The following is a 12,575-nucleotide window of genomic DNA, read 5'->3' as shown; positions in this document are numbered from 1 at the left end:
AGCATAACTCTTCATCCTTTCAAGTAATAAAGCTCCTAATTAGCAGAACCAAGGCATCATTTTTCTCAGTGTGGTCCACCCACCACGTGTGCCAGGCAACAGGGACCACTCCCACAGGCCAGAGACAGCATCTCCTGATGGGGATGGGTCACATCCTTCAGGAAAGCTCATCTCCTGCCACCCTCCTTGCACCTGCACAGGCAACAACTCTGCCTGCACAGTCCCACCCCACAAACTCTGTTCCCAGTCCTCCCAGTCAAGTATGTCTAAGTTCCCCTATAATTATTTATTTGGTCTTACAAAAGGTCTTTTTGTCCCTTTATTTCAGTTTTATTGGAATGACCATTTTCCACTCCTAGCATCAACAGTATATATTACATTACTATCACTATTACAAAGTACTAAACATTGCTATTTCCATTAAAAACTACTTTAATATCTTTTTTCAGATTTGAAAATTCTAAAATTCAGTTCACCCCCTAATTGTGAAATCTCAAGAATCACAATACACAAGTAAAACCCGTCCATGAAAAGCTTCTGCAAAAGGGATTATTGCCCCACAAAAATTCAACTGCAGTTTAAGAACACATTTCTTTAGTGTATTTTATTTTTCCCAAAATCCTGAAAAATTTCTGGCAGGATGTTTTCACATCCTTAATAGCCCTAATGTTGGTTTTCAGATTTCCCCACCACTATGCTATTATCAACTTGTTTGTATGAACTAAAGTGATTATTTCTTTAGAATGCTGCACAGGAAAAACTCAAGACAGCTGCTATTTTTACTTCAACGAGTTTGTACAAAAAGCACTGCAAGTTAGAAAAATTACTCAAAATGGTAATGCAAAGTCAGTGGGGAACCAGCTCACTTCATTAAACATCTGCATCAGAAGTCTCAGACTCCCAGAAATTAAATTGGTTTACTGTAATCCATAATATTTACTGTAGCACCAAGTGTATTCCCCAAGAGACAGGAAGGGAGCAGGAATATAGAATTACAAACTCAAGACTGGAACACAACAACTTCCTGTGAAGAAAGTCACCAATTTACAGACCAAGATAGTTGTGTGCTGGTATACTGAGTGACAAGATCCCTTAAATTATTTCCAGTAAGTATTTTAAATAACTGCCTTTCCCCCTCTACTCATAAAAACTCTAAACTCTGCATTTCTATAGACCAGCCAGTTGGAGACGACAAATTTTCAAGTTCAGGAGAAACCTCACGGCAGTGAAGTTTAAGACTGTGCACAAAGCCTACCAGGCATGCACTTTTCTTGCTGGGCATCTCCAGTCCATAGCTCTGGCTGGGAACATTACTGGGTGCTAGAGACACCTTCACACTTTCCTGAGAGTAATTCTTGCTAATGGATTCCCTACAACTCAGAGGCAGAGAACTTCACCCAGATCATCACACTTTGTTTGTCAGAGAGCACACAGATAACAAATCTCAGGAATTTTGTCCTCTGCCAGGTCACCAGCTACTGTAGCAGTGCCAGGGTGCAGACACAGAGCCAGCCTTAGCTGAGGGCAGAGACAGCAAACATCCCCCTGAGCAGCACTTCCATTGCATCCAAAGATAAACATGGATGTTCCCAAGCCAGTTTTCCAGTACTTCCCCCAGCAGCTCAACAGTTCAATCATCCTTTCCTTTCAGAGGAACATCACAGCTGAGCACCCAGAACTGAAAAAAGAGCCTGCCTCCATACATGGACAGTGCCCCCAGAATCCAAAGGACATGGATCTCATCTCATATTCTCTTGCCTCAACTGACACACAGTGCTTGAAACAAACTTATTGTCAGAAAATCTGTTGCAGGGATAAATTTGCTACGTGCCCACTCAGCAAAACACAAGTGCTAAAAGCAGAGAATGAGAAGTTCTTCCATCAAGGAAGAGTAGATTAGTAAGTGGTGCTGTAATTTATCCTTAATTAGTTGGTTAGGCATCTGCAACTTAATCTGGTTTGAAACCCAAGGAAGCATCTTCACTGGGCATAAATACCCTCAATTCAGCTACCACTATTGTTATCATAGTACTCCTGTACGATAACATTTGTGTTCTTTTCACACTCAAAGTGAGGGATCGTGAAACAAATGCTATTGTCAAAGTTTTCCACTTACTTATCAGAACAATGACGACACAGCATTACCATCCCACTGAGCACATTATCATCCCAGCACACTAAGCACAAATATGAGAAATCTAGTGATATTTGGAAGATATTCTTGATGTCAAATGAAGTCACAAAAGATACAAAGACCTTAAGGAAAGAACTCGTAAAATCCTATAGGAAGGGAAAGGGAATTGGCCTGAAAAGAGGGAACAACTGAGGTAGAGGCATTAAAAAGTGATGAAGCAGAAAAGATGTTCAAATGAAAAATGTGTTTTGTTCCTTCATATTCCTCTATGCTGGCCTAAAGCACACATCTGAATACATGACACATGATTGCAATGTAGTGCACAAATTAAAATGCATTGATCTCTACCAAATAAATGTTTGTTTTAGTGAAAATCTACTACAATTACTAAAAGTATCCTTTTTCAATACAAATTTATCTAAGAATACACAGGTTGGCTGCACTGGCAAAACAATTACTGTGCTTATCCTGTAGATCTTTGTGGTGCCCTTGAATTTTGTCCTTTAGAAAAAAATCATTAACTCTGCAGATATTTGCTTGTATTGGGTTTTTTTTATATTATCACTTCCAAGACAACCTCACCTATATTTCCATGTTGGATGCATATGACTTTCTCCATGCTTGTTTATTAATTTTCCACCACTACTCTAAACTAACATGGGTGCAGTAACAATTCTTAGCCCTAAAAGCTTGATTGCCTCCATATATTTGGGATTAAGAGCCTTTAATAGGAAGCCTTTCTTAGTTACATAGAACACAAAATTTCAAAACAATATCCTTACAGAGCATCACCAGCACAATTCAAACTTTGCTCAGCACCTGTGGATGCTGCTACTGAGCCCAGCTGAAGGCTGTCCTTCACTTTGTGCTGTGGTACTGGAGTTTCAAATATTCAGATATTCTCAACTCACAATCAAATGCTGAAAGTACAAAGCTGTTACCTCATTTACCCTCTCACTTTGTAGAAAATGAGGATTTTCTTACATGTGCTCCTGTGTCCTTTTCTGAGAACTCTACAAGTCAATCACCATGAACCTGTGGCATTTAACAAGCTCAAAGTTCCTAGTAACTTCTAAGTATTTAGTAAATGAAAAACAAAAAACAACTCAAACTACATTTTAAGTTAAGGAAGCATGGTATGGCACCCCAGTTTCCTAAATGTGCAGCCAAAACACATCCAGCTTTAATGGAAGTTCAGTTACAGAAAATAGGAAAAGCACTCAGGGAAAATATAGATTTGACTGACCAGAAATTAACTGGTTTTGCAAGTAAATCTGAAAATATATCTGGTTTTTTATATCTTTTTTTTCTTCTTTTCTAAGAGGCTACACAGTTTTATTATTCCACCAATATTCCCAAATCCACGTAAATTAATATTCTTCAAGAAACTGAAACTAAGCATCTGTTAAAAATCCTGCAAGAAACACAAGAAAATCCTAAAAGAGTAGGTTCTCATGCCCTCATTCTCTTGGCTCTGTACTGTACTGACACACACAATGATTTCACCAAGTGTCAAAATGTGAAACTTTTTCAAAAAGAACTCATTGTATGAAAAATAGCCCTGCAAGTTTACTGACACATGCTCACAGTGATATACTCTTCCTTTGGCTGCTGCTGCTAATTACCCAGTTGAAATCCATCCCAAATACGATGGCTTGCACTGTTTATCCTTTTCACAGAACTGTTCATTAAATGCAACATCAGGCAGGCATTAATTGTCATTGTTATGCAAAGTCTCCTGTTTTCAAATTATACACTTTGCTTGACTGAAAAGAAAAAAAAAGAAAAAAGAAAAAAAAAAACCACAGGAAATCTTGGAGCACATTTTTAAACTCATGAAAGAAGAGAAAGCAATTAGGAACAGTGAACACGAGTTCACCACAAGGAAACCCCGCCAGACCAACCTGACCTCCTCCTACCACCAAATGACCAGGTTTGTGGGTGAGGGGATAGCAGCAGACAGCATCTACCTGATATTTGGGGAGACTTTCAACCAGAGCCTTGCACCCAAGTTCTGCTGTCTGCACTCGAGAGGGATGGAGAGGTCTGATGGTTGGAAGACCAAGCTCAGAGGCTGCTGGTTAATGCATTAATGGCTGCTGGTTAATGGCTTAATTATCTCTCCAGGTGGAGACCAATTCCTTCAGCTTGCACACCTGCAGCTAAGTCAGGGTAAGGGAAAAACTGAGCTAAGTAGAAAGGTTCACCTGTGCATTATCAAAGGCAGCTCAGGAGTTACTGCCACTGAACTGTTCGCTCTGACATCCTCTCAGGGGTCTGACAGGGTCATAAGCATTCCCTGGATTGCAGCTGAGAAACTCTGTGTTGCTCTCAAGTAATTCAGATTATAATCCACCTGGAAAGGAGCTATTTTTACCTTTATTTCTCTTCACAGAGGCACAGCAAGATTACCTCAAACTGCATTAATGCTCACTATCCTTCAAGGTCTCTTTGAAGTTGGGAGAAATGGTGAAACAATAGGCTACAGAAAACTCTGACATCCTTCAGATCGAGATCAAACCTACTGTCAGTTTACTACAGACATTTAGCCAGCCAAGTTGCAGTTCAAGATACCCCACTTTTGGCACTGCTCCCTCCTGAACACTGCTGCACAGCATCCTGAAAATGCTCAGCCCTACAGCACAGAGCCCTCCTCATTTGGAAGCCCTCTCTCTCTCAGCAAGAGACACTTTGGAGTAGATTCTGGAACCACTTCAAAAAGCACAGCCATAATATTCTTCACAACAGTTTCCTATAAGTAGAGATTCATTTTTCACTAATGAAATGCTAATGTATAAATAACTGAATATTTATGGAAACCGAGCATTAACATTGAACACAGTAATAAAGAGTACAAACAGCCATTTAGTTCGTAATTGTATTTTTCCATTAATTCTTATTTTGCTACTGCAATTCCCTTCATGGAAGGCAGCATGTCACCTAAACTTTGCATTATAGAGCATAAACAGGTGATATGTGGATACATAATGAAAAGATCAAGGGTTTAAGCAATTTATTTAGAGAACATTTCTGTGGGCAGAATTCACCTTTAAGTATGGATTTATCTGTTGCACAGACTTTGTACCATCCCCTTCCATCAGCAAAATCATAGGTTTTACTGGTATCCATCTAAAGAACATCCTGCTGTGAAGTTGCAGTTGTGCAGCAATTTATATTCCCTCTAAATATTAGCTGACAGAACTCGTGAGGGTTATATCTGTAAACCATTCATTTTTTTATGCATCAGGAAAGCTTTATATTAGCAAGTTTAATATTACACCTGTGGACAATATGCTTGCAGCATAAACCAGATGATTCACCACAGCTGTTGATATTTTTATTCTGTTTTAGGTTTACATTGTGTAGTTTCCAATAAGGCAACACGGTCAGAAGAAAGAGTGAGAAACAAGCTACAAATGGAGACTGGGGAAAGGGCAATTAACAGCAACTCCTGGGGAAAAAACAGGACTTGTATGATGTACAGAAGTTGTATTTTTCATCATCAATGACATTGCCATTGCCATTATTAATATGTCTCCTTACATTAGTGGCATTTCAGTGCAGTTAATGGCCCATTTCCCAAGCTACCTCACTCTTAATCTGTGTCTTTCTTTATTAAACTGCTGGTAAACAAGCAAAGACAGTGCTAGCTCTTAACACCTTCCATTGAAAACTGGATGTTGCATCGCTTCAAACACCAAATGCACAGATCTCTAGAAATATTCTTAAATTATAAATAACACACACAATTCATGTCTTAATATCTGTTAGTTCAAAGACTCTCTGGCAATTCATTTTTCAACCCATAATGTATTAAAAGTCTGATTCGTTTGCATGAGTGTATTCAGAGTGAGTACATGCAGCATTTTTTCTGCCTGGAAGCATTGATAAAGTTGAGTTTTCCACTTACTACTCATTTAATAAAGTCAAATTGATTTTCAGTATTTTTTTTAATAACATTGTTGTTCTACTGTTACTGCAAAAATAAAATATCCATTTAAGGATAAATATTCATTTCTTCCAAGAACAACTCAAGAAAGTAATTTCAAAAAAATTAAGACTACAAGCCAAAATATGGAAATCTTTGCTGCATTATTTTCATATAAAGAACTGAAGGGCCAGAACTGCTGGTCTCAGACTTAATTTTTTCTACTCTTTTCACACTTCTGTTCCAGGAAGATTAACTGAATGTGCAAATGTCAATATTAAGTTAGGCCACACACTACTGCATAACTGTTTATGTGGCCAGCAGAATTTTGCCAACAGAGTAGATCAAGGCCCCAGAGAAACTGCCTGAATATTTTCCTCAGGACTGACTATACTGACACAGGAACGTTACTTGTGAATCTGCCTTTCTTCCTTGGTGCAGCAAGGAAGGAAAGCAGGAACCCTTATGTTGCATCATCACCTGTTTTGGTTCAAACCCAGAGATTCACTAAAACCATCCTGGATCACAAAATTTTGAGGGAAGTAACTGAAAAGGTCTGCAAATGGTTGTGCCTACAAATGTTCTCTTGTGACAGTTTCCTAGTGCTGTTTGCAATGGAAAGCTGCATGAAACCAGTTTCACCCAATGTTCTCCTACGGTAAACAGGTCTCTTGATATAGCACTGAAATATGGGAAAAGTGGTGAAATATTTCAAAATAAAAACATTCCTCAAAAGCAAAACTCATTTGGATAAAGCTGGAATCTTGGACCCAGTATGAAGCATAACTCTAACTGAAATATGTTAAGAAATGCAAGGTTCACATCCACCTTTTTCTTGATCTGCTGAGGAGGCAATCACCCAACCATCCCATCTATCACAGAAAGCTTGACTGCTGCATTCAGTTGCTTTGAGACTCAGATCAGCTGTGATATGTCATTTGACTTTGAGGCTCTGTAAATTAATCCATCACATTCTCTAAAGCTTTGCACATCACCTTCTGCACAGAAGATGCCCAGGAAAAAAAAACCAAGAAACACCAAGATGATGCTGTGTCACCCTGTCAAGTTGTACTATGGAACAGGTTTAAAAAAAAAAAAGGAACTGATTGTTGCTCCCCCAAATATTAGATGCCTGCTTTAAAACTTGGCCTACTTAAGGCACCCATATTCATTTATAAATCTACATTGAAAACTTTATTTCCTGTTTGAATTTGACCTAAATTCATTAACAGTTTCAGATCATATTTCCCCGTATAGATTATTCACCAAGGGGAAGACAACCCTAACTCTGAATATTAAATTTATGAGAAAATTATCTGAATGGCTTTTCCAAGAAAACCCACAAGAGGATACATTCTGGTGTGGAAATTTTTCTGACCTTTTGTTAAGCATTAAAAAATGTCAGAGAAGATGGTGGAGCAGGAGTTTGTGGGTTTTTTCCTGGAGTTTTCTTTCCCTCCTACACTCAAAGATGAACTTTTTATTTTCCACCCTTTTCACACTCAGTCACAGAGAGTCACTCCACATTACTGCATTGCTGCATGTCCATCACCTTTCCCATCACACACAGAGCTCAGATGTACACGATGCAGATCTGGTGTTGCATTTTGCACTCCAACCAAGCTGCTCTGGCTCATTTCTTTCCTGTCCTTTTCTAAGGGGCAGTTTTACAGCAGGTCACTGATTATAGCAGCAAATAGGTAAGAGCAGCAATAATCTAAGAAGCTTTATTAACTGCAAGAGAACAATTTCAGCCATGTGGAAGCACAAAAGTTAGCCTTCATGTCTTAACTAACATCTCATTTCTTGAGCTTTGACTCAACTTCATGGGACAACTTATTTTGGTAAGGCACAAACCAGATGAAATCACTGTTCTTACACACCCCACAGACCCCAAACATCACTTCAGCTATTAACCACAGACCTCTTGTAGAGGACTAATCTTGTAATGCCTGATAGAGCTTCAACACCAAAGCTGAAATCACTTCCATCTCTAAATATTAAAAATATTCTGCAGTTGATTCTGACTGCCTGAGGCAAATTCCCTGTTGATCTCCTTGTGAGAATTAACACTATAAGAAATTGCTATAAGAAAAGACAAGACAGATAAAATTAAACTTCAAATATAAACAGAGAAGAAAATTGGGTGAGGTATCAGTCTAACTTGTCACAGCTCATTATAACTTCCCAAGACACACAAACCTATTACATCAGCAACCAGACAGAATATAAAAATATTTATTATTAAACACATTTGGAAAATATGTGTAGAATTCCTAGAATAAGGGCAAGAGGAATGAATGAAATCAGATTTGGAAGTGTCAGATGCAGTAATTGACTGTTAACAGTTCTTCTATCTTAAAAAATATGCTGCTGAACTGCCAAGAATAATAATTTTCACTGTTCTCAGTTTTTCTTGTTGTGTGACTAGATCAATCAGGTAAGTTATAGTTCACAGGATATTCAAAAGGAAGAGCTAGTTTTCGCTGGGAATCTGACCCGTTGGCTGGCTGGGAACACCTTTTTTACCAAGTGGATGTTGAAGAATAGATACTGTCAGAAAAATCAAACCCTTCTTACGTGGTAATGACCAGGCATGTGGCAATTTGCTCCCTGGTGGTCTGTGTAGAGCAGCTTCCAGCCCTGTAAAACCTGTCTGAGCACTGGATCTGCAAGCTGAGATAATGCAAGACACCACTTCCAAGTGATGGCTCAGTCATCAAAGCATTAGAGAGCGATTACTTCCCTCTTCTTCTGCAAAAAAGCTGAAGCAGCTGTAAATGAAGTGTCTCCTAATTCAGCAACAGCTGCTGATCTTGCAACACAAGCACAGGCAATGCTACCTGTGACTACAGCAAAGGAGTTCCCATCCCAGAAGTAATCCCTACTTCTAACCTACCTCCCAGCCAAGAAATGAGAGCTTTGAGGGAAGAGAAAATTCAAGATCAACACATCAGGTGCCTCAATTTTACCCCAGCATTTGACAAATACTCAGTAAGGGGATGGGTTTCCAGTCCACTCAAAATAGGATGTGGAGAGGGGTGTTTTCACATGGCAGAAAAACACATCCTTTTTTGACCTTAGCACTATAGGAAGAACTGACAGAAGCAAGCATGTGGCCACTATTAAGTAAATTATCTGCTATGAACAATAATTCAACAGCTATGTACAGGAAAATCAACCAGGCTCCCATTATGGGAAGAACCAACAACTGTCTCTGTGTAGCCTCTACAGTCACTTCTCTCAATACTGTTCTGAATTTTTCAAACTCAAATACCTTTAAACAACGATGACCGAAAAAGTTTAAAGCTGAATAATATCTTCAAGATGACATCTAACTCATTTGCATTGAAAAGAATTCTTTGTATAGCACCTTAAGGGGAAAAAAACCCACCCTTTTTATTTTTTTTTAGGAAAAACATACAATCTGGAATTTAAGATTCAATTATTCATATTAAAAGGGTTACCTGCTTGCAAGAAGCAAGGCAACATATGGGTTGTCCACAAAAGGACTTGTGTTTTAAAAGATTATGAGGTTGAGCACAGATTTTTACTTAATTATTAGCAATCAAAACAGCTGCTCCTCCAGACCCTGACTTTGCTTTCTCTAGCTGCCTTTTAACAATTTTGGTTCTTTAGCTCAAAGAATTGATTTGCTAAGAACCAGTTGCTTTATTGTTTCACTGCCTCCAAACAATGATACTGCGATTGTGTTTTTAAGAGTTCAATTTTAAGTGGCAACTGCAAACTAGTACTGAGAATAGTTTCTACAACAACAGTACAAGAGACTCATGTGATGGAATACTGGCACCAAGGCAGCAAATGGGAAAGACTGGTTTGGGAAAAGTCTTTTCTGGATGACTCCTACATCAGCAACCTTAATGCAAATCAAATAGATAAGAGAAGTGCCAATATCTAGCCAGGGCATGGTTTTATATTACCCAAGCTATATTTCATTCAGTTTTAGCATTTCTTACAGAAGGTCCATGAAAAATATAATTTAACACTTTCCATTACAATTTAATTTAAGGACTAGTAATATTTCACCTGTACAAACTATTCAACATAAGGACAGGCAGGAAATTGAAAATATATTGAGAAAATATCTTAATACAGAAATCACCTTTATATTTGTACAATAAAATCATTATCAAAAAATCTTGTTACTTGTCCAAAAAAAAAATATATATATAACAAAAAGCAAGCTCAAACTGAAATGCAAACAGAAGTAAAACATTTTACTACATCATCCAGCAATGATAAGTATTTTAGTAGGACAAGGGAGGCAATTCTACCTCTCCATCCCATTCCCAAACCCATTCACCTTGGAGTACTGCATTCAGTTCTGGAGTGTCACATGCTTGGCTTTTCAGGACTGGTTTGGTTGGATTTCAGGTTTTGGGATATTTTGGGTTTGGGGTTTTTTTATTTACTATTATTTTTTGATTGCTTTTGTTTGTTTGGGGGGGTTTGCTTGGGTTGTTGGTTTGATTTTTCTTAGCTCAATTTGACCCTTCAAAATCAACTACTTCCTCCATGGCTACAGTTATCCAATTCAAATTCTTATTGAAAGCCTTAGTAAAAATAAAGAGCACTTCCAATACAGACATAGTATTGAAATAATTTTTCTTGGGTCTTGCTGTTTTGGTTGGCTTTTTTTTCTTTTGTTTTTTTCCCCTTTGCTTGATTTGTGGTGGGTTTTTACAGTTTCTTTTTTGCACATACATATATTTAATTTTCTTGTTAAATGGAGTTTTCAGCTAACTGGACATATTTCAGTTGTAGCTTCATTATTGGTTTTATCTGCTGTGACAGACATCAAGTATCTGAGCCACTAATTCAAGTGTCAGAGTTAAATGATTCCCACAAAAACTGCTGAAATATCACATCTAGTTTACTTTTGAAGCCACATAGGGAAGGCAAGATTGGAAAGGTACACATGCAGAAGAACAAGGGAAAAAATCCATGTATGATATTTTGCTGCTTAAGCTAAAAAAGATACATCTCTTTCTGAAATAAGATTTTGCTTTCATTTGCACTTCCTCACAGAGCTAATTAAAACCATAGAAGTAACACCCAGCCTTCCATTACCTATTGAAGTCAAGTTGCCCAGGTAAACATTTGTATTTGTGTAGCAATTATATAGAAGGGTCCCATGTACCTTTTAAGAAGTAATGAGATGGTACTGACTGCTGTTATGCTGTACAGACAACTTTTTAATTAATTTATTATATTAGAAGAAATTTAAAGGTGGAGATACATTTTTTCAATAAGATAATCATCAGTCCATTCATTTCTACTTTGACCTATCCATTCCACAGTAAAAATTATCATTTTTAGGGCAGCTATTAGCAAAATAGTTTTGAGCTAATATTTTGACATATTGGCTAATGGCAACGACTCATCAACTGAGCTATTTCCAACAGACACCACAAAAAGGCTTTTAACATATAACAGACTGTTTTAATATTGTTTCCCTGGAGAAAACATGTGAGCTTGACTAAAGTTCTCTGTGGTACATAAATATTTTATACATTGAAGAGGCTGCTGATGAATATATCTGGATTGAAGTGATAGACACACATGGTCATTAAAACAAAAAAAATTAGTCACTTTCCCTAAATGGACACTTCTGCCCTTCAAAGCTGGAGGTATTTCTCATATACCAATGTCTCTGAAGATTCTTTACAATACTTTCACAAGAGTGTGAAAATCACAAATCATATTAGACTAAACCTTATTTTAAACATTGCAAGCTACCCGGCCTAAACCTCAGAGTCATTTTGCTCCTTGAGTGGATAATAAATGAAAATGCTGAATTTTAGTTGGACTCAATAAGTGATACTTAATCACATGAACTCCCTTCAATAGTAATGAAAGTCTAGCAGGATTAATTTATCTCTCCAGTTGATCATCACATCAGTCTGAGAAGAGGGACCATTTCCTTTCTGTGTACTCACAGTGGATTTCAAATACTGCTGCACAAATGATTCAATACAGGCCTGCACCTGAAACAACGCACCAGGAATTGATTGAAAATTGCCTTTTTGTCACCTTGCAGCAGTGCTCTGCTCAGAAGGATCTCCAGTCCTGCATCACATACTGCTCACAGAGCTGACAAAGAAGAGTTGTTGTATGCAGCAGTAACAATTTCCATCCTCAACAGAGCCCTAAATTGCAGGTGGAAAGCAATTTCAAGTGTGCCAGCTTATCACACAGAAAAACCACACAAGAACCAAGTGCAGAGGTGGAACAAGGAGACTGGCTCAGGCAATGCTGTGCACATCCACTGACTGTGATCATACACACACGTGCCTGAATAAAGAAAACACCAAATTTCCTAAAAATAACATCTTTTCAAATGCTGAGAGATACACAGAGTGAACCAGAGCTCAAAAACCTTCCTGTCCCCAAAAATACAGCACAGAAAGCCTCAGCCCAGTGAGAACATCAGTACAAATACTTTAAGCTAACACAGAAAAAAAAAAAAGTTGAAATAAGTTTGTTTCCTAC

This window comes from Passer montanus, unplaced genomic scaffold, assembly GCF_014805655.1.
Source record: "Passer montanus isolate IOZ18808 unplaced genomic scaffold, ASM1480565v1 scaffold66, whole genome shotgun sequence".
Taxonomy (NCBI): Eukaryota; Metazoa; Chordata; class Aves; order Passeriformes; family Passeridae; genus Passer; species Passer montanus.
This window is presented reverse-complemented; position numbering follows the sequence as displayed.